The following is a 27,113-nucleotide window of genomic DNA, read 5'->3' as shown; positions in this document are numbered from 1 at the left end:
TGGAAAGATAAGACGATTGCTCAGAAAATAAATAATCATACAAAATGTGAACAGCAATTCAAAATGAATGTCTCAAGAAATATCCTGAACGGCAAAAATAAACCAAAGCAGGAACAGAAAAGAAGTCATCATTTAAATTTTTAGGCTAAAAAGGTAACTTCGTGAAAACGTTGCTGTGGAGAAAAATGTTGGCCTTCAAGCTTGTAGGTATTTATGCTTCAGAGATACCAGGCTTTGGCTGAATCCTGTCCTTGTTCCCAGTTTGATGCTGTGTTTGTGATGGTGGCGGAGGGCTGAACTGACTTCAGTCAACGGTGCTCGTGGAACGAAGTTTAAGAAGTAAATTATAAAATATACAATAGCCAAGTGGCTGCATTGCAGTATAGGAAAAAATGGACCTTTGCTCTTGGAAATATAATATGACACAGTAACTGAAGTTTCTATTTGGATTGCTAGGCTTCACCTGACTGTCTACCAGATCTGCCCATCTCAGAAATCTCTGAAAGGCCCAGCTATCTAGTGGTGTCAGTTTATTTCCTCTTTCTTGATTTACTATACTTATTAAGACAATCAAAAATTATTTTAACCAAGGTAAATTAAGCATGCCTTCCTTCCCTTTGACCCCTGATGTGAATGACCTAGCCCCTCTTGACATTCAATTGTTGCTATTACATCATTATGAGGTGCAACAAAGAGTTTAAAGAAACAATAATAAATGACCGTGAAACCCAGTATAAAATAAATGGACAAATGAAATGTTTTTAAAATGAAGAAAGACTTCACAAACTCAAAGTAAATGAACTAAAACAGAGAAAGGGAGAGAGGTTAGTAAAGGGCCAAGTCATTACCTTGAAGAAAGAATGATCAAAAATGATTTTGTTCTACAATTGATAGTTTAATATAGTACAAAATATGCTGTTAAGGCATTAAGCTTATCTCAAATGGAGCTAAAAATAGAATGTTTACCTTGAAAGTCCCTGCTGAAAACAAAGCTGAAATAAATCCTCTACTAAAACAGAAGAAAATGAAAAAGCAAAGAGACTGAAATTAAAGCACATAATAAAATGAAAACAAGTTAAACCAAACACAGTACATCAACAAGGGATTGGTAGGTGAGAGGTGAAAGGGTGTCTTTTAATAAAAGTGCTGTTTAAAATGCATGGGCAGGGGTAGGGGCATCACCTAGGTAGATTCAGTATTCCAGAGCAAGCAGCCTGAGGAAATTTTACCACCCATACCACGGAAAAACCTGAAGGTAATGGGAGCAAACAGTTACCAGGAACCCAGAAAATGGGTCTAGAAAGAGAGCCTCTGGCAGGCTGTGGCCTTTGGTGGAAAGACTGAGTAATCTTGAGGCCCAGCAGGGTGAACTAGGATAACTCCTTGACCTTACTCTTCCTTTTCTGCCATCCCCTGTCAAGAGTCTCCACTGATTCACTCAACAGAAAGCCAAAGGGCAAGAAGTCAGTTAATGTGTCCACAAAATTCAGCATCCCAGAGCACAAAGCGATAGAAACGGGGTGGGGGTGGTGCTGGGGGGGCCAGATGGGAGAGCAAAACCAAGGTACCCAATACCCAATGCACACAAATCAGAAATCATCATAACTGGGCATAACGTCCTTTTGAAGATTGACTTTTTTAAAAAAATTGCTTCCTTGAGATATAATTCACATACCATAAAATCCATCCTTCTAAATTGTACAATTCTGTACTTTTTTAGTATAGAGTTTTATAACACTGCTATATAATTTTTTGGACATTTTAGTCACCCCAAGCAAAATCCCCTGTCTACTTCCCCCTACCCTCAAACCGTGGCAAACACTAACCTTCTTTCCTTCTCTATGGGATTTGTCTATCCTGGATAGACATGAAATCATACAATATGTAGTTTTTATGTGTCTGGCTTTTAAACTGAGCATGATATTTACAGGGGACATCCATGTTACTGAAGGTATCATTACTTCATTATTATGGCTGAATAATATTCCACTGGGTGAATTTATCAGTTTGCTTATCCATTCTCCAGTTGATAGACATTTGGTTATTTCTACTCTTTGACTATTATGAATAATGTTGCCATGGAGATTCATTACAAGTTTTTATGTGAACATATGTTTTTAATTCTCTTGTGTAAATATTTACAGTGGAAATTGCCAGGTCATGTGGTATCTTTATGTTTAACATTTTGAGGAAACACTAAACTGTTTTCCAAAGAGCTATTCCATTTTACCTTCCTGCTAGCAATGCAGGAGAGTTCCGTTTTCTCCAAAGCCTTGCTAACACTTGTTGTTATCTGTCTTTTTTTAAACTTTAGCCATCCTCTGTAGGTAAGATGTAGCTCATGTGGTTTTGATTTGCATTAATGACTACAGTTGTCTTTTTTTAAATGTATTTCTTGGCCACTTACGTGTTTTTGAAACATCTCTAATCAAGTCCTTTATCCTTTTCAAAATTGGGGTGTCTTTTTATTGTTGTGGGGGTCTTTTAAAGATTTTGTTTATTTATTTATTTATTTATTTCAGAGACTGAGACAGAGAGAGGGAGAGAGCGCACGAGCAAGGCAGAGAGAGAGAGGGACAAGCAGACTCCTCACTGAGCAGGGAGCCATCCGAGGACCCTGGGATCATGACCTAAGCCGAAGGCAGATGCTTAACCGACTGTGCCACCCAGATGCCCCTATTGTTGCATTTTAAGAGTGCTTCATACATTCTAGATACAAGTCCAATGTAAGATCTATGATTTGCAAATATTCTCTCCCATTCTATGGGCTTCTTTTTCACAATCCTGATGGTTCTGTGACACACAAAAGATTTCACTTGGATTAAGTCTGATTTACCTATTTTTTTAATCATGTACTTATTGGTTTGTAACCCTCCTGGGAACTTCTCAAATGTAATCTAAAACTGGCCCCCATGAGAAGAGTGCAGAGAGAAACGAAAGACAGAGGCAGGCCACCCCAGGTTGGTAGGTGGCGGGTTTAATGAAGCAAAGGAACTTACATATGAGGCTTGTCTTGGGCTGTAGCAAGATGAATGGATCACTGCGCCTGCCCACTATATCTTAAAGTTAATAAAGAGGCCCTAACTGGGCTCAGTCACATATACCATATAGGTGTTTTCAACACCAGGTCACTCTCTCAAGGTTATGTCCTTGGAGCAAGCAGCATTTGGGAGCAGGAAAGCAAATGGAACCCATGATCCAAGGACAGGGGAGAGGGTGAGGAGCCTCTAAGTGCCTGGGTCCAGCTCACTGCTCAATTGGACGTCACATCTTATTTATCACATCCTCCAATGGTACTTTTGATGTGCCATTTAACATCTAATGATCCTAGTCCAAAGTCGTGAAAATTTATTCTTCTATTTTCTGCTAAGAATTATAGAGTTTTATCTCTATAATTTGAGGTTATGGTCTAATATGAGTTACTTTATGTGTATAGTGTGAATTAAGAGTTCAGCTTCATTCTTTTGCATGTGGACATACAGGCGTCCCAGCACAATTCATTGAAAAGACTTTTCTCCCTTGAATTGTTCTGGCACTCTTGCCAAAAATGAAGTAATGATTAATGTATGGTTTTATTTCCAGACTCAATTTTATTCATTACTACCCTGTCAGTACGACACTGTCTTGATTACTGTAGCTATACAGTATGTTCTAAAATTTTTTTTAAAAAAAATGTGAATCTGGACGCCTGGGTGGCTCAGTTGGTTAAGCAGCTGCCTTCGGCTCAGGTCATGATCCCAGGGTCCTGGGATTGAGTCCCACATCGGGCTCCTTGCTCGACGGGGAGCCTGCTTCTCCCTCTGCCTGCCTCTCCCCCTGCTTATGTTCTGTCTCTCTGACAAATAAATAAATAAATAATCTTAAAAAAAATGTGAATCCTCCATTTTTTTTCAAGATAGTTTGGCTATCCTGGATTCATGATTTTCCATATGAATTTGAGGATCAGTTTGTCAATTTCTTAAACAAATAAGCCAACAAAACAAAACAAAAACCAGCTGGGATTTTAGTAGGGATTGTATATCAATTTGGAGTATATCAATTTGGAGAATATTACCATTTTATATCTTCCAATCTGAGCATGGGATGTATTTCCAATCATTTATATTGTCTTTAATTGTTTTTGATGATGTTTAATAATTTTTAGTGTATAATCCTTGCACTGCTTTAGTAAAATTTATTTCTGAGTATTATATTCATTTTGGTATTATTATAAATGCAATTGTTTTCTTAATTTTATTTTCAGATTATTCATGGCCAGTGTATAGAAATGCAATTGATTTTTGTACACTGACCTTGTATCCAGAAACCTTGCCGAACACATTCATTAGTTCTCATCATTTTTCAGTGGATTCCTTAGGATTTCTACATGTAAGAGATTACCATCTGCAAATAAAGATATTCATTTTTTTCTCCCCAATCAAAATAGCTTTTATTCTATTTCTTGTCTGATTGCTTGGCTTGTTCCTGATCTTAGGGGACAGTGTTCAGTCTTCCCTCAATAACTATGACATTAGCTGTGTTTTTTTCCATAGAAAGTCCTTTTAATTAAGGAAGTTTCCTTCTATTTCTAGTCTTTAAGCATTTTTATCATGAAACAGTGTTAGATTTTTGTCAAATTATTTGTCCTGCTCCAACTGAGATAATCCTGTGTGCTTTGTTTATTATTCTACTGATACAGTGTATTGTGTTCATTGATTTCCATGAAAAAGTAGGAATTACTCCACAGGTGGAGCTGGGCTACATGGTGTTGTTCCTTGGACTTGATACCCAATGAAGTCTGGTTGACTAGGTTTTGAAACTGCTTGGGACTAGTCTAGTGAGTCTTATTATTGTTTTTTCCCATTTTCTCTCATTTTGAATAAGAATATCTGTAACTGTTAACCTATGCATTTTCTACCTTTGTATTTTGGCAAAAGATAGCATATCTTTAGTTTCCAGGTTCACAGATGGAGAGGAATTGTACCTCAGGATAGATTATATCCAAACTTGTTTTAAATGATGAAATTTGGCACTTTTCTTTTTTTAGAGAGAAAGATTGAACACATGTGTGCGAGAAGGGGGTGGGCAGATGGAGAGGGAGACAGAGAATCTCAAGCAGACTCCCTGCTGAGCATGGAGCCTGACACAGAGCTCGGTCTCACAACCCTGAGATCATGTCCTGAGCTGAAATCAAGAGTCGGAGGCTTAACCAACTGAGCCACCCAGGAGCCCCCAAATTTGGCACTTTTGAGATAATGAAATATAGATGAGATTTTGGAGTTTTCAACGATTCTGTAATGGAATGAGACTTTTGGGGGAGGTCAGGATGAAGTAAATTTATTTGTAATATTCTAGTTAATAAAGAAAAAAATTAAGTTATAGAGGCCTGATTAATATGCATTAGAAGAAGCTTAACAAGAACTGAGAGAAAAAGGAGAAAGAAGGATGCCTATACTGGCTGTAGGTAAGAATCCTCTGTATTAGGATTTCATTGTGGGTAAGAGAATTTCAGAATTTCAAATGAATACTTTTTAGGGAGACAGTGATGGAGAGAGACATTATTCTGTGCATTAGTATTGCATGTATGTATTTATACTAGGACTTTAATATGTCCTTGTGATTCAATGTAAAAATTTGATGATTTGGTTTTAATTTTTATTTTCCAGGCTATATTCCTTTGAAATCCAAGTCCACTTAGCAACCATGAAGCCCAGTTAAATTTGGGTAAATAATGAGGCCTAACCTCTGGGTTGCTGAATTTAAGGTTCTCAGTTTTACCTCCAATTCAAATTATTATACTAGGCTTGAGACAAGAGTTTATTTTTATCGGACTTCCCGATTTTGGGGAAAAATACTGTAAAGAAAAAGGAGTGGGTGGGGTTGGCAAGCTTCTTGAGGCATGACAGTTCTCAAAAAACAGAAACAAACTAAAGCACACACACGCGCACGCATACATACATCCCAAAACATACACATTAAAACACACACACACATATGTGAGAAAAAAACAAAAAGATATAGTGGAATTTACATTGAGGTCAAAAGTGCTATACAAGAGAGAATGTGCTGCTGGCCTCTATATTCCAGAGAGAGAAGATTCTATGAGTCTGTATATGTGTTCACCAGCTAGAAGAAATCTTTAAAAATTGTTTTCTGCATTTGCTGCCTGGGAGCATTTAACTCAACCTCTATGGAACCCCTATCTCTTAAGAAGTCACTTCTGGAAGTGTGGAGAAGATTGATGGCAGCCAAGTTTGCATTAATTTGAAGTTTCTAGTTCCACAAGTGAAACTGGATCCCTGGGGACTTGGAAATTGCTGTGGGATTTTCAAATAAACAGCCTTTGGAACCACTGATACAAGCTAATTGCTAACAGAAACTTGAGAAACTGGCAGAAAGAACCAAGCCAATGACTGGTGAAAAATATTTGGTTTGAGCAAGATTTTTAATGGCAAAGAATAGAAAGTCTCAGAGACTGGGATGTTCTGCTGACTCAACTTATTCTGCAAAATCTGGCCTGAGTCCTTATCAGTGGATTCATACCCATCCTCAGGCTCGTTCTGTGCTGGGCTCTCTCATGCTTTAAAGGAAACTTAAAAACTGATGACTTGTTGAACTTAAAATGATGCTTTCATAAAGAAAAAAGTTATTCATATTTACATTGGATGACAGTTTCTGCTAAAGTGTTGTGCCATTGACCAATGAAATAAAGCTTAAAGATGCCTCCAGAGTTGGACAAGATTCTTGAAAGGGTGATCTATGAGCCCTGTTTGCTTAACATCCTTCAATTGCATAACAAAACCTAAGGGATAATTTGAATATTCACTATCAGTTGTCTTCATGAAGGTTTAGGAGGAAAAAACTGTCACTTTAACTACACTCTGGAAGTTGGATTGAGGAATGACATTTAGATGTGAGATGCTGGGGCAGCCTTGAAAGTCAGAAGTTATGCAGACATACCTCTGACTCTTAAAGGTGGACCCTGTCAATGAGTAGGTTGCTGGTTGATGGAGAGTGGGTCAGTTGGTCAATGTGGTCAGTGTATTCCTCAGAGCTAGCCAGGGACATAAGATGGGGATGATGCCTTTATATTTGAACCCAGTATGGGAGAGTGGATCATAATATTTTAGAAACAGATATTAGCTATACTATGAAACTAAATGCAACCCAGTTAATGATGGATTGGTTGTAGACAATGGAAAAGACAATGCTATGTTTTCCATATTGGTGGAGATGGATGTGATTGATAGGGTTGTGTGACAAAATGGAGATAAAAAGAGGAAGGAAAATTCTGGCAAGGAAGGTTATCAGTCCAATTTTATTTTTATTTTTATTTATTTATTTATTTATTTTAAAGATTTTATTTATTTATTTGAGAGAGAGAGAATGAGAGACAGCATGAGAGGGAGGAGGGTCAGAGGGAGAAGCAGACTCCCTGCCGAGCAGGGAGCCCGACGCGGGACTCGATCCCAGGACTCCAGGATCACGACCCGAGCCGAAGGCAGTCGCTTAACCAACTGAGCCACCCAGGCGCCCCCCAATTTTAAATTGACTGGACTTCAGCAATCATCCAACCCAAGCTGTTCTCCTTATTAATCAGGAAATAACTAAGGCCTCCAAATCTCAAGTAATTGATAGAATTAGCAGAAAAGATAATCTTAGAACTCAGATTTACTAAAACAGAAGCCTCAGGTATTTCATCTCAGGGATGAAATAACTAGGATTTTGACTGAATAATCCAAATGGTAAATTGAGATTTGAAGAGTTACTGTAGATCCAGTGAGAAGGCTGGAAACCTGGAGGTGCATTTGCCCAGTTCCCTGTGAGTATGAGGGTTTAACCAAGAACTCAGTAGAAAGAGGATAGCAATTGGATGATGGCATATGTGGTTGTATATTATGAGCCTCAAGTTAAATGACTTTGTAATATGAAATGGGTTTGCTATAGACATGGCAATGGAGGGATGCTTGGCCAGCACAGTCGGTTAAGCAGCCAACTCTTGCTTTTGGCTCAGGTTGTGTTCTCAGGGTCAGAGATCCAGCCCTACATCAGGCTCAGTCTGCTTGAGATTTTCTCTCTCTCCCTCTACCCTCCTGCTTGTGCTCTCTCTCTTCCTCTCTCTCTCTCTCTGTAAAACAAATAGATCTTTGAAAGGAAAAAGAAAAAGAAATGGCAATGTAGAGTGCATGGAGCCATTAACATAGGACAGTTTTCATCATCAATCCCTTACAGTCATTTTGCAGATAAAATAAAGTCAAATAAGGGAGGGTAGATATTGATACTAGTGATTAAAGTTTGCCTACGATTGCTGGCTTACCCAGAGCTAATAGTTTTTACAAAAAATAAGTAATGGTGAATGGGAATATGGACATAAAGCAAAACAATTTTGAAAATGAAGGCCAACAATGGAGCCAACGTTGCATTACTAGTGGAATTTTCCCAGTACTGTCTGCATAGATCTACTTCTCTATTTGCTCTTTTTAATTTCTCCCACATCTTCCCCATACTCAATCTCCTTTCCAAAAAGAATTTCTTCACTTTGATTTAAAAACCATTTGCTTAAGGTACTCCTGCAGACCCTTAAGCCAATAGAATACGGATTTGTTCTCTTTGTTCTTTTAATTATGTGCCATGTAAACAATATAAATGTAGTTAAACCAACCACACAATATTCGTGGATCTGATTGTTTCTGGCAGCCAGTGGCTAAACTTCATAATTATCTTCATAATGTAATATATTTGGGGTTGTCAGTACACAGAGGTTATATTTACTCTAAGGAACATAGATACAAAAGTAAAGCAACTCTCCTAAGGTCAGGATGTAGAAAATCAGAAATTGTTATAAAACCTTTTGTTTCCTGGTTTAATATTTTGGCACTATCTTTAACTTCTTTTATACATCTTCAATATTTAGTATGGTCTGGGTCTGCTTTACTTGGAAAAGATGTGTCCAAAATTGACTTTCTCCTTTTAAGATATGCTGAATATAGTAGGAAATTGCAAAATAAGATAAGGCATCCTCTTAAGGGGGGAGGATACACTATGCTATATGTGGAGAGATTTAATAGAAATTAGTCTCAACGCTGAACAATCAGTAGTACATATAATATCTTATGTTGTAATGCTGTTATCCTGAACATTTTAATGTGATTTACAAAAAAAAAAAAATGGTTACTCTCAATAAAGTTTAGAATATGAAGAATAGATTTATGTAGTGTAGGTTAAAAGTAAAACTGTCCATATACTACCCTCTCTCTTTATGTTTTGATATGATCTAGTTCTTGCTGACATTTGGAACTCAAAGCATTGTGGCTTTACAAGTGGAGACTAAGAAGAAACTTTAATGGTGATTAATGCTGATCCTAAATATATATATATTTTGATGAATGCAAAATGTATTTAATAAAATGATTTAAGATGTTCCCAAAGTGTCTTGTACAAACCTAAAACAAGCTTTCTTTGAAAAATTGAACTTACTCCTTTTAAAAAAATGACATCATACAAGATGTGTTTTTAATCAATTATCATTGTAGATAATTCATAGGGCAAAATGTGTGGAAACACAATGGCGTGATTAACTGGGCGTTGACCTGGTGTCATGGCACTTGTCCAGAGAGAGCTTATTAGTTTGAGCTAGCAGTAAATATGAAACTGAGGGCATCATAAATCACAACAGTAGGATTAATCTGAATGTGGATCAGATACGTGGATAAAACTGAGACATTCCCAGTTAGTCCAAAAACAGCTACATGCAGTCAGTTGAGAGAAAATAATTTTCTTACACAGTCTGTGCACAGTCCTTTCCATTTTATCTATAATTTTCAATTGCATAATTTCAACCAGTCTTTACAGCTAAATAAGAAGTTTCCTTAATTAAAGAAACCAGAAATGTGGGCTCTTGGGATTGTTAGTGATGCTGGTTGGAGCAAAATCTTTGTGAGGGCAGGGTGTATGGATTTTGTTTCTCAAAGTGTTTTCTCTAGTCATACCATTAGAGGCTTGGACAACCAGCATAACTTAAGGCTATCGTTTTAGTTTCATAAACTCATTTAGTTTGTCTGGCTCATCACAGAAATTTTCATTCTGAGGAAAACACGGTGACCCATGTTTCCCTGTGCCAACCAATTAACTGGTTGAACCATCTTAGACAATAATACAAAATTGGTTGGAAGAGTTTTCAGCCCTGTTTTGAGTCTCAGGATTTCAAAAAGATCCTAGGGTAATGACATTTTCAATCAGTATTTTCTACAGTAAGAAGGAGAATTCCAAGAATTTACTGTGTTTACACAGTAGGATTGGCAGGTAGATGTGTTTCTTACCTGTCATGAATATATTAACTGTAGTTTGCAATGTTTGATAATTGGTCAGGCTCAACATGTTTGAATTTTCATTACCTTGTGATTTCTGGATATAAGTTTATGGTAATATTACTATTAGAAAGAAATGAAAAGAGATAAAACACAAGCAAAGTAATTATTTGGTATGATGGTAAAATAGCAATAATAAAATGGTTTTAGTAAATACACTTTTTGTCTTTTTTCTTCTTTTTTTAACTTTAAGAAAAAAATTCAATAAACCCAGCTGGCTAAGGAAACACAGCCATGTCAGTATACTAAATCAGAAATGTTAGCTAATCAGAAACACACATGAGCTTCACACTCTTTTGGGGGTTTCGCTATGGGTATTCTTCTACTTCCGTAGATTTATTTTTTTCAAGCAGACATACTAACTACATGTAAAAAATATATTTCCCTATGTGGTCTGCTTATAAGCCACCTGCTGTTGTTGCTTTCATATTTTTCGTTGAGACATACTTGTTCTTGGAGGTACTGGTAATATTCACTGTGGTGTGAGTCATGCTGATGGCTCCTTTCTGTCCGAGGAGGAACCAAAGATGAGGTGCCTAATTCAGGAAGGTCCTAGGGGAGCAGAAATGATGATGTATGTATCTTCTAGCTCAGCCAATTTCAGGAATGTATATATATAAAAACAATCAGTTCTTGCCATCTGCACCAAAGTCCTCTTCAAGTGCTCTAATTGCCTTGGAGATTCACAGTAGAAACGAAGCATGAATAGAGTGGCGGATGTAAAATTATATTGCACGTGTGATTACTACCCTGGGAGGACGATACACACTTTCTTCAACCTATATAAGAGAGGGTTAAGTAAACTTAGTAAATTAAAAGATCATATCAAAGGAAGTTAAAAGAGAAAAAAATAATCTATTTTTTATGATTGGAGAAAATATGAAATTATATAGGGTAGGTGAAACTTTTATGTCATTCGATTTTGTTAGACTATAGCAAACCAATTAGATAAAATTAAATTTCAAGCTTGATTGATTTTTTAAATATTCATTTTAAGCACTGCGTTTGGTGCTTATTATATTATATAGGAAATGCCAAAGAACGTCTGCTGCATCCAGGAATTAAATGACGCCTATACCCTCAACAGTCTAGCTGGGGTTTTGACAAAGTATTATGATATTTCTATATTATACAGCACCATAAAATGCTAAACATACACAGAGCTCAGGACTATAAGTTTCAAAAAGCACATTCTGGAAGCTAGAGTGTTTGGGCATTTATAGCTGGCTAGCACGGGAAGATAATGAGGAGTTTGATATCTTGGAAATCGTAACTATGAAATATATACAATAGTTTCCCACCGAGATGGATCATATATCATGCAATATTGGAGGATAATTCAAGTCTGCCATACAATCTGCTTTTCATTTCAAGTGGAGGGCAATGTAAGCCATAACTTACCCAGGTAGTACGCACGTGGGAAATAATGACGAATTTAGAACAACTCATGACAACAAAAATCCACATAGGAAAACATGAAAGATTTGATATCCTCTTGCCTTTCAGCTGTTTTCCCTCTTCTGTTCTTAACCTTCTCCATAAATTAAAAAATCTTTTGTGTTAATATGGATTTGGGATAAAATATTAGTATTCCTTGAAAAATATAAAGGGACATATACAATTACTAGGTAGTACTTCCCAAATTGTTGATGGAGATAAAGTAGGATAAATCATTTAAGTGATAGTTTATTGTGGTTACCTCAGTCTCCAGGAAGATCTGATCTTAAATAATTTTCTACTAAAAACCCCTTTCCGTGTTAAGATGGGCAATGGCTCTTTGCTTATACACCAATTATTTCTTTATTAAAAAACACCCTCTTTGATATCATATAGAAATGGAGTTTGGGTGGCAGAGGACCAGCACTTGTGGATTTTGGAAAGAGCTAAATGACTGATACTCTGTTTTCATTTATCATTTCAAAATTCAATGAAATATTGCCAGATAGTAGGAAGACAGAAGGAATTTTTAGTGAGAAATAGAACAGTCCTTTGTGATTGGACAAAATGGTGGGAACTCTGTGGCCTCTGACATTTTTCATAAGTATATATATTTTATACTATATATAAAGACAATAGAACAGACACAGAAACATGGACTGTATATTTAATGTTTATCATTTTTCTTCTTCTTTTTTTTTCTATTTAGGCTAGAGCTTACATCCCCATCTTCTTCTTCCTGAAAACCAAAGAAAAATCAGTTTGGACCAGTAGTCAAGAGATTGGGCCTATCTTTTCACATCTGAAAACAAGTGGAATAATGTGAACATTGTAAATTTCTTGTGTTTTAGTTGTACACTTCCTTCATGTTTATAAACATGGCAACACTAACAAGACATCAGCAAACAGAGATAACACGGAAGGTAATGGGCAAATTCCAGCGTAAAGTTCTCTAGTAAAATATTACTTAAGCACACAACACCATCTTCCCAATGTTCATTTCAGACTTTTAAGCTTAATTCCTCTTATTTTTACATAGGCTTTATTTTCTAAAGAGATAGACAACAGTTGTCACGATGGCTAACATCTTGAATACTATTATTTAATTTCTTTATCATCATTTCCCCCCTTAAAGTCAAGTAATCTTAATTTCTTTCTCATTCTTTTATGTCCTCTTTGCCAATTATATAATATTTCAGATGTTGTACTTGAGTTTCTTTACACCTTCAAAATTGTCTTTTTCATCTCATTCACTCTTTAACATTTTGGACATGAAACAAAAAGTGGTCCGGTACAAACATCATACAAAAATTAAATAGTTTTGTAAAACTATTACATAGCAAGCACTCACAAATAAGGCTTCGGTTCAATAGTCTTGCACTTCAACATCAGGGTTTAACCTAGATTTAGTTATTGATTTACTTATAAATTCCCTGACTTATTTCACAAAGGAATTGCCAGAGTTTACAAAAATAAACATAAAAAGGATTAAAAAAATAGTTGAGAGAGACAGAATAAGGGGGATTCTCGGGTGATGCTCTAATTAACCCCTTGATAAATAGGAGTATAAATATATGGAATAGACACACTGTAGTTACTAAAAGCAAGTCACAAATTTGGCCTCAAAGCTTTTAGCAGTTAAAACAAAAAGGGACCTAGTATCAATTACAAGAATCACAGTGTTCCTAAGACTCAAAAATAAAAACAGAGAAAACCATAATTCTGGAAAAAATACCCCAAACTCAAAATCCGAGAAATGTCTCCCATGGCTTCTCATAAACAAGTATCAAAAAACGTAATAGAAATAATCCTACAGTAAGTATAATGACACATTTTATTGGGCTGTTTCTTATGGTGTTTTCAATATAGACAACTGGCATAAAGTTACTGGACAATGTAGTGAAAACCAATAAAGATGGTGCCAAACATTTTGGTTCAATGCCCAGTTCCTTGGTTTGATCCAAAGATAGAGTCAAAATACATGAAAGAATAAATATTTAGCATGCCCATCAAGCCTCCATCCACAAACATTTCTTCACAGCTTGCATTTTGATAAGGATTAAATAGCAGAGATTTAAATATTTTTACCTACCTGAAAGAACCTGAGGGCAGTTTGGGGTGTTGTGGATTAAGGGCTGAATCCTATCCCTTAACATTCAATCAAACAAAAATAGGGTCTTCATCTGCCTTCCCTACCTACCTGAGAAACAGTAAGACTTAACTTTAAGCTCAAAGGAATGAATGAAGTCTCCTTTTTTAGGGACTATCAGCTTCACCAACGTGTAGTTCTACCGGACTTGTGCAGAAACTAAATCTATGGTTAGCCAAAGACTTCTTTGAGAGCGATAAATTCAAACTCCAGTAGACTCAGTGCTACCGATGTCAACAAAAAGTGGGCATGGGTGCTGATGTTCACCGCATGATGTGGGTCTCAACAGAAATCGTTGTTTTTAGTATATTTGAGGTCAGCACACCAATCATATTTAGGAATTGTGAAAGTGATGTGAAATGCACCCAATGGACTATAAATAGAGTTTTTGATTTGTTTGGCTTTCCACAAAATTAAAAATAAAATGCTACTGCTCATTTGCCAAACACGTCAACTCTTTGGGCAAATCCATTTTGGAGGAATCTGGAGAATGTTCCATGGCTTTATTTATTTTTTTTTTCAAGTTTTTGTTTAAATTCTAGTTAGTTAACATATACGGTAAAATTGGTTTCAGGTGTAGAATTTAGGGATTCATCACTTCCATTGCTTTAAAAGTTGCATTTTTAGAGGAAAGAGTAGGCTTCCTCCCACCATCAATCCCCAAGAGAGAAGTGCAGAGAAGAAAATTCTGGAAAAAAATGGCGGGGTCTCTCTTCTCAAGAAGGAACTTCTTATTTGCCTCCATAGCAGTTTTGTTCTACTGCTTGCTTTTTTTTTTTTCCCCCTTTTTCTCCTGTAACCTCTCATCCTCGTAGTACGAAAAGAGTTTAAACAAAAATGACTTTGTTTGGTTCTGCAGAATTAACACAACACTCAGGCATATTTCTAATTGAATGCAGATGTTTTCTAAGCAGAGAAAAGCCTCAGCCTTGTGTGCATAATTCTTACATGGCCCTAATGGAGAGAAGAGAGTTCAAAATTAGCAGCTTTTTAAAGTCAACTCTGGCCACGTGCCACAGAAACTTTGCTTTTGCTTTTGCTTTTTTTTTTTTTTCCTCTTTTTTTTCTTTTCCAAGGGCGTGCAGACAGAAGATCTTTAAAAACCTACACAGGGAGGGCCACCATGTTTCCAAGAAACTTGAAAAAGGAAGAAAGCAAGCCAAACCAATCAGTGTGGCCGTGCATTTATGGTCTCTCCTGCTCTCTGCCCTGAGAAATAAAACTTTTAAAAATTCACCAAAATGTTGATCCCCGAGTGGCAAAGCAGCAAAGCTTTGGGGGAATGAGGTCAACTGAAGGGCTCTGTTTTGACTGTCTTGAGACTGAGTTGCTGACACGGACAGACTTGTGAACACCAGATGAAGAAAAGGATGCTCTGTGTTTTTTCAACTCCCTATTTCAACAATTTCCTCTAAAGATGTTACAACTGCATCGTTCCTTCCAGATCCACGGCCATGTGTACATATACTAGAATAGCAGGTTTATGAGCCCAATTATGTTGTCCTTAAAAAAAAAATCACTTTGATTGTTGTGATCCTCATAATTAGGGCCTCAGTGCAACCCACCTACATGAGCATAATTCTCCTGCTGCCCCACAGTCATTGAGTTTTTATTGATTTCAATAATATGTTTTATAAAAGTTCACCTGCAAGCGTACCATTACACTAGGTTTTAGTGATCTGGAAAACATTGGCCTGCCGTGGACGTTGCTTCTATGGAATTATTTTCAAGGATTTAGTTATATAACCTTTAGGTAGAGAAAGCATCCTTTGGCACGTGGTTGAGAATCAGGCTTTTAAGCCAAGCTCAGCATTTTGGGGAGGGAGGAAAGGAAGAAATATTTATTCCCATTTTTTGCAATTTATGATTGACCTTCCAAGGAAAGCTCTATTACAGAGCCAAGGTAGGTTACAACTTTGAGAGGTTAGAAGTGTGATCCTCCTTCTAGAGAACTAATTCTTCCCTTGCTCAAATAACGTATATGAAAAGGGAAAAGTCACGAGAGCAGGTCCTATTGCGTGTTGTTATTACTTTTTTTTTTTGCCACACTGTAGGATACTTATTTATAAACTACTCACTTTGTCATGAAACATTCAACATGTGGGCATCTCTGAAGTTGCCTTAATAATAAAACACTGTCCTTGTGAGTTGAAAGGTCTTAATGGGTTCGGCCTATCTCCATACCCATGAGAAGATGATTAGCTTTCATGATAAATAATTAGTATGCTACCTAAAAGTAAAAATCATGATATGAAAGCCTGGGAAAAGGAATTGCTGGACATGTGAGAAATGTCTTTATAAATACCACCCAACTTGAGTGTTCTTAAAGGTTCGAAGATGTTGTCCATGCAAGGTATCATACCTAACATGATTTCACCGAGCAAAGGCCAAGAGAAGTTGTAAAAAACCAAAACCACCCAAGACATCAGCAGACCAATCCAACATCTGCTTCTTTCAAAGCTTGAAGGAAAAGGGGGAATATTTTTGAAGAGTTTTCACATTCACATAGTGACAGAAAAAGACTCAAATGATCTGTCATTAAGGAAAGCATTTAAAGCCAAGGTCAACCTGTGAAGACTCACTCAGGACCCTGAATTGAGTGAATAGTTTGGTTCTTCGTCCACGCAGTACCCAAGAGCTTGGGCACCCCGAACCTTTGAACCTTCAAGGTGGATATCCACACAACAAAAGCCTTTCTCCTGTGCTTTTGAAGTTCTGCTTTAAGCAATTCCCAGTTTCACCGATTTTTGGAGGTTTCTTCTTTGGGTTTCAGTTTCTGATTGTTACCTGCTCTATTTAGTTACCTCGAGGGCACATAGCTAATGGCTTTTCACTGAATAACTTCTGCTTTTAAAGGGAATTTGCAGTCTGCTGCTCTCAGCTTATCCCTTAACTGATTGTTTTTAATGAATGGGTCTTCTTGTTTGACCAAGGATTTCTGACCTTTAAGACTGTTAGTATTTTCTAGGTGGTATTTACTCTGTTGATCTCTCGCTTTCATTGTTTCTTTGCACTCTTTGTGTGTAGTTTCTATGTTTAAACTAGTGATTTCATGTGTTTTGAAACTAAACACTTAATCTCCTCTGGTTTGTATACTTTCGAGTCCATGCGTATGGAAGAACTCCCCCAATGCATTAGAGATGTTGAAATCCTGATTTCAGATAAATTCTAGTGCTTCTTGCCCGAGCGGGGGAGGAGAGCCACTTGATGTGGCTTAACAACGCTGGTTTATTTTCTGTTTGATCTTGGTTTATTATACCTAATAATTTCAGACACTTGCTGAGAACAGAGGAAAGGAAAAAAAAAATCCTACAAGATCTTCACACTGTGGATTAATTTTTACTTTCTGGGAATGACAAAGGGTAAACCAATACACTTAAAATAATGCTATTTATTCCCTAAGGATAATATCAGGTTATAAATTACCTACCAGGAGGTTGGAGGCCAGCTTTCCCGGGGTTAAGGTAAGACTGGGGGTAGGAGGGGGGGCACGCCCACATTTTACCAATGAAATCAAGTTTTTAAAAAATTCTTGGGGCACCTGGGGGGCTCAGTCTGTTAAGCTTCTGCCTTTGGCTCAGGTCTTGATTTCAGGGTCCTGGGATCGAGCCCCATGTGGGGCTCCCTGCTCAGCGGGGAGCCTGCTTCTCCCTCTACCTGCTTATGCTCTCTTTCTCTCTCTCTCAGTCTCTCTCTGTCAAATAGATAAATAGAATCTTTTAAAAAAAAAATGCTTAAGGAAGTTCTAAAAGAAAGACTCAAATAACCAGAGGGGTGCGTGAAAGTGAAAAGTGTCAGTGGAACCTTTTTATCCTAATAATTTGCTCTTTGCTTCTGGGCTCATAAGCCAAGTTGAACCTGTGATTTCCATTTGGAGTTACTAGATACTCTCCTGCCCTCAGCGCAGCTGCGGCGTCCTTGCTCCACAGCCTGGCCCCTGGAGCGAGAAGGCTGGAACACACTCAGAGGGACGATGACTCTGATTCACTGCCTCCTAGAGTGGATGCCACTCGATCTTCCAAAATCAGTCCTGGCTTGGCGAGGCGAGCCGGTCCGGAGAGTCTCCGACGGAAGAAAGCAGTAATCCAAAGGAAGGTACTTCCGAGGTCCCAGCAAGCGAAAAAAGGCAACGAATACCATCCCATTTACTGGCTTTCAAAACTTGGGAGAGAAAAAAAAATATTTAGCACCGAAGCACACGTAAGAAAGAAAAATCATGACAGTGCAGCAGAAGCTGGGGGGAGGAGGGAACACGGTAGAGTCAAAATTCCCTCTGAGCCCACAGAAAGCAATAAGAGTTCTCATTTAACCTCAGAAAATGACTTGAGAATCACTTGTACTTTGAAACGATTCTAAATTGCAAACTAATTTCCCAGTGGGATATGTTGATGGCCTACTGTACACAGCATAAATCATGAGTTTGCAACCAGGACCCCAAAGAAAGCAGTGCACGTTTATGGAATTTATGAACAATTTTTTCCCCCACCTGACATTGCAATGTTAATGCTTCCAGTTAGGAGTTCTACTGTGTCAGCAGGTGAATCCCCTGGCAGTAAGTCACGCATTAATGGAACATCCTGGTAGGAACGATTATGCTGCTGCCATGTAAAATTCTGGGGTCAGTATTGGGCTTCTAGAATCTATGGCCATGGTCTGCTACCTACCCTAATGGCAGGTGTTCCTGGTTGTTGGACTTCTCATGCTACAGTTCAAATTGGCAAAGTGAAATTTCTAAAAATCTTATACAAGATTTTTAGAACTGGAAACCATCATGATATCTAGTCAAACCTTTTTTTTTTTTTTTTTTAACAAGGAAGAAAGCCAAGGCAAGGCTTGAGGGGTTACCTGGCTGGTTAGATAATGCACATTAATAAGTGGTCAGACTGGGACTCTATCCTAGGATTCCTCTGTTCCTTAGTACTCTGTTCTGTCTCCCTTGAGGATGCTGCCTTTTGTTGAGAAAGAAAAATGGTGAATGCAATAAATGTTATAAATGTGTTTAAGAAAATGTGACAAAAATACGAATCTGAAATATGCTTTAATAACAGAAAACAAAACATACTCCCTGGTATATATGAACATTCAGACTTCTCTGACTGAAGGACAGACATATAATGGGACAAGTCTATAAGTAATCATGATGTTTTTATAAGGCTTTATCCCTAAATGTAAAGATACTATTAGATTGAATCTCATGAAGAGGTTCATATGATGCTTGCTAACAACTCACTGTGGGTAAGACATCATGGTCTTTACCTAACTTCAAAAGTTATATCTCTTTAAGTCTGGAATCATTGATGTTTCTCAAGAAAGTCTTGTGTGCCGATGGCTTAGGAAGGTGTAGCCAAGGATACCCAGCTATAGATCTGCTGAGATAACTCAGGGGTGTCTGCACTATGGGGGCTGTGTGGTTCCCTCCACAAGAGCAATATCCAAATTCTTAACCCCTTATCCCCGGGTGTTTACAACAGGGTATGGATTCTGCCAATCAGAGCAGTCCCATTTATCAACTATCCCTGGGCTCGCATAGCTTGCAAAAAGCGCTGCCTTGTTGTACCTTCTTCATTAGACCACCAAGCCTACAAGTGAGATCTGTGGTCTAGTCTAGCACGAGGAGTTGTGCCACCATTACAAAGCCATCCTACTGGGCTTGGGATGCCAACCAGCGATCCTTTCCTCACTGGTTCCTTTTCCTAATCTTTACATCAACTATTGCCGTCAACCCTCCTTTCAAACCCTCTATGTCATTCCTTCATTATCATTCTCCAGAGATAAGCATCCATTTCCTTTTTCGTAGAGAATGTCAGTCAAGAACACCTCAAACTGTATCCCAAACCATCATGCTTTTCCTTTCCTATATCTGTACCTCTATTTTCTGGATCCCACCGTATTTTACTGCAAACACTGTCTACTCCTCTCAGATAGCTTTGCCATCTAGCAGCCAAACCTGCTCAAATCTAAATCTAACAGCCTCACGAAAGCAAAGGCCACCCATCTCCCTTTAGCTGTTACTCTGCCAAACTTCTAGAAAGAGCAACCTGCACTCCTAGCTCTTCCACACTGCTGCACCTTCCCTGTGAACACACACCTCAGCAACCCCACCTGGACACTCCATGACAGTCATGGACTGTGCCTGACTTTTCAGGTGCTAATGACAAAGAACATATATCAGTGACGCCACTTTGTCTCAGTTTTCCTGCAGGCATTCTTGACAATTCTCAGTACGTGCCCATTCCTACCTGTGAACTGTTGGCATTCCTCGGGATTTCATCATTAGCATTTGTTTTTGTCCCATTCCACTCACTCCCTTTGGGTGAAAATACGGCTCTCGTGGTTACAACTACCATTTTTATGAGGTAACTCCCAACTGCAGAGCTCTCTTCTGTGTAATAAACAAGTATCTTTTCCTGTCAACTAAGCTCATTTTGCAGAAATTTACATATGAATCTGTCTAACTAGATGCAAATCTGGAAACAGTACCATCTTACCTAAATCTACCTAATCCTTCCATGTTCTTCCTCCTGATTAGTGACAAATTCAACCACCCAGTTAACTAAATCAGGTAACTTGGGGATATATGCTGAACTCCCTCTCCCTTAAATTTTCAATCCAATTGGTGACAACATTCTCTGTATATTCTTCCATCTTAATGTCTCTCAGATCTTCTGTCTGTTCATTGTCTCAACTCCACTGTCTTAGTTTAGAGTAATCGGCTCCCTCCCAGAGTATGAATTCCTGAAATGGCAACCTGAGTGATTTCCCTGCCTTCACCTATACGTTCCTCCATTCCTTTCCCCCAATGTAGACCGTGAGCTGAAAAACGGTCTTCAAATGCTTCCCACTAGTAAGGGTAAAAACCAAACCACTTAATATGACAGTGAAGGCTCTTTGTTATTTCTTGCCTTTCTTCCCTACAGTCTGGCACACATGCTAAATTGCCTGGACAGTCCCTTCCTCTCTCGTCTCTGACAAAGCATTTCCTCATAGCATTGTTCTTGGTGTTCCTCTTCTCCCTTCTCCATAAACTACTTGGGGGGAGATAGGGACCATGTCTTTTAATAGCTCACAATGCCTGGTCCACAGTAAGTACTCAATAATACTTCTTAAGTGAATACAGGTCAAGTATCTAAAATGCATTATTATAATTGTGATTATACTTTCTCATGTATGTGCTTTCATGTATTTTTAATCTTTTTGTTCAATGACATGCATTTGCCAAATATCAAATAGTGCATTGCATTTCTTACCTAGCTCTTTAAGCTGAATTAAGGTCTTATTATTTTTCTCAGGCACATTTTTTTTAGATTTTATTTATTTATTTATTTGAGAAAGAGTGACAGTGGGGGAAGAAGAAGAGGGAGAGGGATAAGCAGACTCCGTGCTGAGTACGGAGCCTGATGAAGGGCTTGATCTCAGAAACAGAGGTCAGGACCTGAGCAAGAAACCGAGAGTCGGATGCTTAACCGACTGAGCCACTCAGGCACCCCTCGGGCACATTTTTATTACTTTGCATGAATTTATTTAATCTTTCTAACAACTATAAGACATTATTATTATCATCTCTATTTTACATATGTGAAAACTGATGGCATAGAGAAGCAAAGTAGGGGTTGGAAACCAGATGATGTGAATCCACAGTTCTGCTTCTTAACTGCTATGTTATACTTCCAAATCTCAATGTTATACTGCCTTGGGATTATGCTTCATCCTAGCTTTGTCTTTCATCCATTCTTCTTTTGTACATTCCTTAAAACTTTATTTTTACAGTTTCAAGTATTAATGGCAATAAGCCTCCCAGTTTGAAGACGATCCCTCTTCCCAGGACTAGCCTATTCTTGTCCTTAGCAGTTTGTAATATGTACATAGGATGAAGAACTGTTTCAATATAAAGCATAAAGAGAGGATTAAGAAAAATGGGCATGAAGGAGTAGCAAACACTATTAAATCTAAAAGTGCTTGAACATTCCCTTCAGAATCCAGAGGCAGTAAAAAGATGTTTAGAATATATTTAGAGCATCGATCCAGAGAGTTCCATAAAAGATAGCCAAAGGTGAATAAGATTTTTTTTTGCATTTTTTTTTTTTGGCATTTGTTGACTAACTATGAGCGAAAATATATCCCAGTCAGTGCCCATGACGTGAAAAGCTCTTGATATACTCATATGCTTCCAGAGTCACATGATCCCCAAAACTCCAATGGTTATAAAACCTTTAAAAATAAGGCATAATATTCCTATTCTAAAATACACTCTTCCAAGTGTTAAGTGCTTTCTAGAGTATTATGACTTGTGTCAGGGTAATGGTGACAGAAGGAATAAATCTGTTCATTTGTTTATGCCCACAGTTGAAAACAAAGTGAATATCAGCCAACATAACTCAGTTGACATTATTCTAAAATATCCTCCTCCCACATGAAGCATGATTTCACATTTGCAGAAAATATTTATCTCAAGTTGCAGCAATATTATAATGACTCTTTGTTTCAGACTACTAAATCACCGTGTTTAGGTAGGATGCAAATGCGAAGTCAGGTGTCTTTCAACACATTGTAAGAATGAGGAATGTGGTGGGAAATATCATACATTCTGAGAAGGACTGCGTTTGACCTGATCAATTTGTAATGGCTATCAGTGGGATAGCAGCATAGTCTGCACTTACCAATTTTTGGCTAAGCAGATGGCCATTTGCATTAGCCTGCTGGTTACCCTGGATTGTTCAGTGTGGATCCATGACAGTGTGATCTGGATAAATTTGTCAAAAGAAGCAGAGGGAAGTGGGGCCACTCGGTTATCTAGTCTTCACATTTGCTTGAAACCAAGTGGAAAATAGGAAGACTTTTCATTGTCTGAACTTCACCTGTATCCTGAGCACTATAAAGCTATTCAAAATAAAAATATGATTTCCTCTTAACTTTCATCACATCATGATTTTTTAATTAAAAATAAGTGTTTGCCCTTTCCCTTTTAGTTACTAATGTATCCCATATGTAAAGGCATGAAACAGTTAAGCAGCAAAAAACCCAGGAAGACAGATTATTCTTTTTGCAGAAAGTTGTATTTTTAATTACCTCGTTTATTTCTTTTCTAAATATTATTCCCTGGTAACTTACAGTGTAACTGTCACCGAACTGGGCAATAGGAGTGCAAATACAAAGACATCCCCTCCGCCTTCAAGAGGGTTATAATGTCTTAGAGAAGACACTCAAAATTAAGTTACAGTGGGATATAAGTACTTTTGCAGTAATATGAATACTGTGTAAAACAACAAAAACTCTACAACCTACTGATAGTCTTACAGAGAAGAAATTTGGCCTTAATTAGTGAAGAGAAGTTCACCTGAAAAGGGGGTTTGCCTTGTACACGAGTGCAAATATATGAAGTGTCTAACTGGTCTGATCCATCTCTTGACTTCTCCTGCAATAGTGGAGAGTGACCACAGGGCTGGGACTGGGAAGGGGTGAAGAATGAAGAGAATTTTCTCCTGGATCAAAGGTAAAACATGGGGGTAAATGACCATAAGCTTTCATCTCAGAAGTTATTTTTATTTCCTCTTACTCTGAAGAGGCTTCTAAATCTCAACCCAACACCCACTTGAAGTTGGGACATATTTGCAAACATTTCAAGCCACCAAAAAGGTTTTGTACCTTTTAATGGTTACAAACATTGCTTAGATTTAGGCGGTAGTAATTAGGGATCAGGAGTGGTACAAGGGAAGAACTGTCACCAGCAGAAGCATAGAGGACATATGGATGAGACTTGAAGAGGTGTAGTTGGCAGAGATCGAGAACGCTCCATCGTTATCTTAGAAGATTTCAAAGCACAACACAGCCAGTCTGCACAAATGACTGTAGAAGCTAGAGCCATAGAATTGTCATGATGAGGGAAGATCTGAATGAACACACCAGTTAGGACCCCTTGTCCCACTGCTTCTAGATGAGTCTGCCAACTCCACGGTGAGGAGGCAATCCCATTTACTAGGTTTCAATTATGCCTGTGTGTTGCTTACTTTTTATTTAATGTATGGGCACAGAGGCAAATGGCACCATGTTTAGGTGCACATTTCTTGGCATATGGACAGTTCTCCATAAACATTTATGGAGTGAATGAATATGCTGTAAATTGTTTATTCCACGAGGTAATTTTCTTTCCCCCATATTAATCCTTTATTGGTTATTATAAACTCCATATTAAAATAACCCCTTCAGCTCTTGTTAAGTGAAGGTCCTAGAAGTGAAAGGACCTACCAAATATGCCCAGCTGCTGGTGGGCTATTCCAGTAAGATGGACCATGAGGAGAGCTGCGGGAATAGGCCTTCTTCAATGTGAGAGAGCATCCTTGTAGGCTAGCCTCCTTTTTAACCAACAGTTCTTGCTTTTCTATACATATGCCTTAAATTGACCCCCAAAAAACCCAAACAAATAAACAAAGAACATCATTCTGGACTTGGAAGATTCTCACTGTGGATGTGAATTGATAACTCTTAGTGAGAGAAGAGTTTATGTGGGAAACCAAAAGCTGTTGTAATGATATATTTATAACAGCTTCTAGGAAAAAGGTTGCCTTGTGTGCTCCATCTTTATTAATTACTGCTAGAGACGTTCCTCAAGGCCCAGGCCATGTTAAAAAACAAAGAAAGGCATTCTTAGCCATTTTACAGGAAAGGGGAGGATTTAAAGGCTTTTAATGCTCTTTAAAAACCATCAGAAGATAACAAATTTTACAGTACCCATCAAGAGTACCAATAACCAAAAGCTAAAATAATCCAGATCTGATTGCTACCTTGCACACCACTGATGGAGGACTAGAGATAAGATCCTAGTTCTTTCTGAATCACAGAATAAAAATTAAATTTAGGACAATTTTATTGCTTCATATGTTTGATAATGTTCTGTTTATTTGAATATAGGTTAAACATGTATATGTTATATATTCATTCCTTTATTCAAAAATGCATCTTTTCTCCTATTTGAGAGGCAGTATGCTAGATGCTGGGAGTACAAATAAATTGGTTGGTTCCTGCCCGCAAGAAGCTTAAAATCTGGTATATAAAACTAGAACTTCCTGTTGGTTTTGTCATATCACTCTGACTCATTTACCATTACATTTGGCTAAGATGATGGATTCACAGCCATTGTACAAAAAATGGACATCAGGAAGAATGAAAGGATACTAAAAGTCCCCTATATTGATAGCACATTATTAATTATTATCATTATTATTTTACAAAAAAAGTGTCTTTTTTTCATCAAATTGAAAACCTGTTATTAGGATACGTTAGGCCAAAACTCATTCAAGAAATAACCACAACCACATGGTGGTAAAGAAAATTCAAGATTCGAGGCAGCTGAAATCATAAATAGCTCATTGCTCGACTTAATTGCTCTTTCTCCTCTCAATACCGCCTGTTAACGTTTTGCAATTGGAATGTTTTCCATCTGTGCCTTCACTTGAATTGTGTGAATATAGCTGATGAAAACCATTATCACTCTGTCTTTTAGTCTTTGATCTGCTTTGTGTTGACACACTCACCACCAGAAAAATGTTAGCTCAGACATACACTTGATGCTATGTTATATATGCTTTATGCCCCATGTTCAAAGTGTTCCATCTGTACTTCGAAGTTACTGCTTTCCTCATTCTGATAGAGAGTACCTACATACACGTGTGTAAAAGGATTATCCGCAGGGTCAATAATTGGGAAAGTTGTGTTGGGTTCATTTAAATCTGCAGCACACTATTAAATAAAACTGCATCAATAAATGAAAGCAATAAAATATATTAACCTAGCAAATATTGGTGCTTGAGATTCTTCCAAGTAAAGTGTTTTATTCCACCTTCTCTCCACCATGTTTTCACATGTTCTTCTCAGAAGGCTGCGATAGTGACCTGCTGTTCCAGAGGAGACCGTTCAGATCACAAGTGGTTGAGGATGATGGCACCTGGCATTGCAGAGCAGAAACTGCTTGGTTAATGCAGCGACTCTGGGGTAAAGACTTCATGACTGTCATCCCAACGTCAGGGGCCAAGTGAGATCAAGCTTACGTTAGAAAAAGGAGGACGGTATTGGATGCGAGGATACGTATCGTTTTGTGTGTGTGGAAATTTGTTAATTGAGAAAAACATGAGTCATTGGAGTAAAGGGCAAATCAAAGGCTAAGACACAAGGAGAGAGTGACCGGAAGCTGAATCTAAAATCCGAGGGGAAATGGGTGTGTGGTAGGGTGCTTGCTTTGGGTTTGAAATGAGAAAATGGTGCTAATTCACTTCCTTATTTTTGTGGTGATATCATCTACCTTCTTCATAGATAACATGATTGGAAGAAATTTGGACCAGAAAAAGAAGTCAAGTTCTGTTTTGTATTTCTCCATCAAAAAAGTATTAGTACCTAATTTGGACAAAGGGAGTTTCTCTAGCTCAGATGATGCCCCGGGAGAAATCTGTGAAGTATCTGACACCTTTTTTTTTTTTTTTTTTCCAAGTTCTGAGGGAGTTTGGTTGCCAGGATTGCGACTGTTTCCTCCTGTATGATACGAAAATGATACCAGCCTCCGTCTCTGGGCCAGGAGGAGAACTAAGTAATTCAGTCTAAAGCAGGAAGCAACGTTTCCGCAAAAGCTACACTTCCTCATTTAGTTTCCAAATAGCAACCGTGGAAGCACAGTAAACAAAGATAATGCTGAAAATGAAATGTGTTTAAAATTCATAGTTTGTCTTTTCTTTGCATGATTAAATTAGAAGAAGCCTACAGGTGAATGCTGAGTAAATTCATTGTTAATGGGCATTATGCGTGTTATGGGCTGAATGCATGTGTCCACAAAATTCATATGGTAAAACCCTAACCCCGAGTGTGGCTGTATTTGGAACAAGAAATAATTAAGGTGAATGGATATCGTAAGTGTGGGGCCCTGACCGAATAGGATTCATGTCAGTACTTGGTCCTTCCATTGTTGGCTCATGCTTGTGAGTTTCTCCCTCTAATTATTATTTTTTTAAGGAGGTAACAAAATGTTTGTAGTGGAATGTATACAGGTATTTCTAAACCCAAGTGATCCAAATATTTCTATGTCAGTATCTAGTCATGTAGGTAGAACATTTACGCAGCTCAGTCAGTGGAATATAAGCTATTTTTATGCTTGAATAGATTTGTAGCTGATTAAATCGTAGCGTACAATATCACAATAT

At 37.8% G+C, this 27,113-nt stretch overlaps 1 long non-coding RNA gene across 5 annotated transcripts in view; it reads left to right on the top strand.

The window, feature by feature from the left end:
* LOC135365520 (uncharacterized) overlaps nt 1–26,815 on the top strand; it is a 28,767-nt gene extending 1,952 nt beyond the window's left edge. Inside the window, exons 2-6 of one of the 5 annotated variants that reach the window (XR_010413471.1) lie at nt 12,493–12,706; nt 17,336–17,396; nt 17,810–18,027; nt 25,801–25,917; nt 26,411–26,815. This is a non-coding gene — a long non-coding RNA (uncharacterized LOC135365520). The remainder of the gene's footprint in view (nt 1–12,492; nt 12,707–17,335; nt 17,397–17,809; nt 18,028–25,800; nt 25,918–26,410) is intronic. The other 4 variants (XR_010413473.1, XR_010413470.1, XR_010413474.1 and 1 more) reach the window with 4 other exon arrangements.
* The last annotated feature ends 298 nt before the right edge of the window (nt 26,816–27,113 follow it).

The sequence above is a fragment of the Mirounga angustirostris genome, unplaced genomic scaffold (assembly GCF_029215605.1).
Source record: "Mirounga angustirostris isolate CCGP_5_RB_7025 unplaced genomic scaffold, mMirAng1.0.hap1 SCAF_8, whole genome shotgun sequence".
Taxonomy (NCBI): domain Eukaryota; kingdom Metazoa; phylum Chordata; class Mammalia; order Carnivora; family Phocidae; genus Mirounga; species Mirounga angustirostris.
Note: the sequence above shows the minus strand (reverse complement) of the source record. Positions and strands in the feature narration are given on the sequence as shown.